The following is a 3,745-nucleotide window of genomic DNA, read 5'->3' as shown; positions in this document are numbered from 1 at the left end:
GGGCGCGCCGGTCGCTGCGAGGCCGCGCCTGAGGCCGCGGTGGCGGGTCGGGGCCGCCTCTCCCCGGCCGACCTCCCCGCCAGCCCCGTAACTTCTAAAGCTTCTAAACCCCGTGGGGTTAGGGGGGGCGTGTGGAGCTGGGCTGCCAGCCGTCGTACCGCCACCGGCCCGGGCGGGCCGCGGTGGGGACGGGGCCGGGCCGAGGGTCCCGCTTGGGCCCGATGTGAGGCCCCTTCCTCAGCCTCGGTGGGGACACACAGCGCTGTCATGAAGAGCAAGCAGAGGCAAAAAAGCAAAATATTTGTGTTTGTAACAAACTCATATATATATACAATTTATCGTTTTCGTAGGATGAGCACATGACAGACAGTACCCCCTTGCAAAGGCTGCACGACCAGCCCGAAGGCTGGACACTGGGCAGCCCAGCGGAGGCTCTTGAGCTCACACAGACCTGAAAATCCACTGGAGAAAGCTCCCGGTACAAGTGGGGTCTGCACGGGATCAGGGCCTCGTGAAGAGCAGAGAGAAAAAAAGGCCGTAATACAAAAGCAGCAGGCCTGAATGGTGAACTACACCTGAGGCTCCTTTATTTTATATTTCTCGGCCCCTTCTCCATTTTTTCAGTGCGGTGGTTGCATCCTTCCAGATTAAAGAGGTGATACAGGCGACAGCAATAACAAAAAGCAGTTAGTCAGTCAGCAACTATGAGGTGCTAAATGAATATCTGCGGCCAAATCCAGCTTTCATTTCCTTCAGGGGAAATTTGGTTGAGCCTCAACTCATGGATTCTTGCATCGGCATATCACAACAGACAAATGGCAAGGATCCGTGTCAGGAAACGACATACACGCTTCAGAGCTATTTTGTACAGAGAACACAATGCCATTTAACTGTCGCCAAGCTGGGTGACAAATGCAATATTTGTTGAGATTTCTTTGGATTTGGATGATTCAGAAAAGTCTAAATTTTAACATTTCAAACTTTTCATAAGGGAGCAAGTGCTTGGCAAGAGTCAACATTAACCCTGTGTCTCCTGAGATAACATAGTTTCATTATAGGCAAGCCTGGCCTCCTATAAATACTGTTTACAAACGCAGTTGAGGTTTAGGGCATTGTGAAATACCATGTCAAATGTTCGTTCATAGTTTCAGCACGTTGCATTGCTGATGTAATGTCACACCGCTCTATATGGGAGTGGTAGCAAGTTTTTTTCCCAAGCATGACAGCATTCTTTTCAAGAGGACTTAAGCCTTGATAAACTTTGTAGGTCTCGTACAGAAAAGGACTACTCTAGGTGTCTCTAGCAGTTAATGAATTGATTTTCATTAGCGCAGAAGTGAACTGTTAGGTCATTAGTTTGTGCCTAATTTTTATCAGTGGCAAGACAATTTAGGGATTTAATCCCTTTTCACATGAGAAGCCAGAGAAACATGAAACTACAGAGAGCAGGGTTTCTGTGAAGCAGTTTTTGGACTGATATGCGTTCCACAGGTACCAGTTCCAATGTCAGAAGGACACAAGCTCTTCTGCTGACCCTGGTTGTTAATGTTCTGAAGAAATAGCTGGTAAATTGCATGGGCCCAACTGATGAATGTTTGTCTGAGAAGTCTTAGTGATTTGCATGTGCCCCTAGAGGCCACTCGAGGTGTAATTTTATTAAATGAAAACTTACATAACAGAATATACTGTGTGTTTGTATCTTGGATACAGTAAATTTATAAAAGCACAAAAGAAACTGCAAATATGTTTTATTTTTATATTTATTTTTTAGGGCAAAATATACATTATATTCACATTATACACAAAATATACATTTATATCACAGTGTATATCGTATATATACAAAATTCAGAAAACTTAGTGTCAATTAGTCAAAAAGTCAGAGTGGAGACTGGTTTCATGTTCTCAGGGAGCAGCAAGAGCAGGGCTGCTCCATGAAGCAAGATAAGTGAGTGCCAAGCATGACCCCAGCACAGGCCATGCCCTCTCTGGTCAGGATGTAATCCCAGAGGATCCAGACACAGTGGGCAGAGCTCGGCGATGGTCACAGGGTCCACCGACAGCTCTAGGCAGTGCGAGGGGATGAGTCTGGAGGGTCCAGCCATGAGCAGAAGAAGACAGTGCTACAACATAGGTCCAAGGTCCGCCCAGGAGGCAGGGCTGGAGACAGGTACGCTTGAGATTAGATGGACCGACGAGCACTGGGGTGAGTGAGAGGGGAAATTAAGCCCTGTCAGAGCCACTCAGAGCCCTGACAAACATATACTTGAGGATCTAGGAATATTGCTCTTGTATGTATGCGTATGAATGTTACATGTTAACACCCACCTGCTTCACCTGCTGCAATCAAATAACCTCCATACCCAGTTTCCCATCTTTCTTATCTTCTTATTGCACATTCCACGAGGTTTTTTGCTTTCTCCTTATCACGGGTCTCTGCCTTTTGATTGTTCTTTTTTCCCTCTGCAGGCATATTGCTGTACATATTTCTTCCAGGTACAGCTGGACTGCAAAAGTCCAATTGTTCACAAACTGCAGTCTGTTAAAAAGATGTCATTACTCAAAATTTTCTCCACTGTCCACAATCAATATCAATCTTTTTTACTTTTTATTTGAAATCAGGTATGTAGGGCCGTTTTGTCTGTATATGTGAGAATCACCAACGACAAGTATTCCATCCCCATTCCATCCACCTCTAGTCTATCCCCGTCTTCTAAGAAAAGAATCAGTGGTACTCCAGATTCATATATCTCTATGTTTATGTTGTGCTTAAGCACTTTTCACACATCAGTACTGAGTATAGTTTAGGTAAACCACTGCAAACTAGGAAGTCCAGCAATGTGCCTCACTGCTCACAACAAAGTCATGGATTTTCTCCAGGCATCCAATTGATGTTTCCATCCTTCTTTGTGCAACTAAAATCTGAGTCATAACATATGTCTTAGTGATCCAATCTCAACATCTCCTCTGAGATGTCCTGTAGGCTTGATATACGGAGAGGGAGACATTGGAGGAGACTACACGTGAGCAAAAGTGCTCTTAAGTTCTGGCATTGGCAGAATGGGGGTAGGTTTTCAGAGGGTGTGCAAATACCTTCTGTTTCTTGTACATGCATACCATAGAAATTAAAACAGCAACACAAATATAGTTACATTTGTCGAAATATGGGAAAAGTGTGATTCAGTCCACATTACAGAGAAATTTATCTGTAGGTTCTCTCCTGAGCCTGTCTCTTGGTACGGACAGGAAAAAATTTGTGGTTCGTATCTGACTATCATAAGACGGTTACCCTAATCTTTTTCCTTTTTTACTATGAGTTACTCAGACTAAAACCATCTTTTAAATGTAGCTTGTTGGCACCTTGGTACTGAGCAGAAGAAAATCAGGAATGAAGATTTGTTGAGAGCAATAATGGAAACAGTAAACAATTCCTTCCCAACAGTGATAAAGATCTTGAGTTCATGCTGTGCTGGATGCTAAGGATAACATTACTGAGGTGACTTATGCACTTTGAAAATGATGGACCTACTGGTAACTTATTGTAAGTAGACTAGGACACTCTGCCTCTGTCAAGCACAGATTTTATAGTTTTCCTAAACAATCCACATATTAAAAAAAATCGATGATATTTAAAAAGAAAATAAATATTATAAACTCTGGTTTTACCCTTTGAATGAGCACCATTTTACATCTACAATCTTTTCTGTTGTCAAATTAATACCCAAATGATTTAAGTTCTGATGCA

This window comes from Calidris pugnax, unplaced genomic scaffold (genome assembly GCF_001431845.1).
Source record: "Calidris pugnax isolate Ruff unplaced genomic scaffold, ASM143184v1 scaffold54, whole genome shotgun sequence".
Taxonomy (NCBI): Eukaryota; Metazoa; Chordata; class Aves; order Charadriiformes; family Scolopacidae; genus Calidris; species Calidris pugnax.
This window is presented reverse-complemented; position numbering follows the sequence as displayed.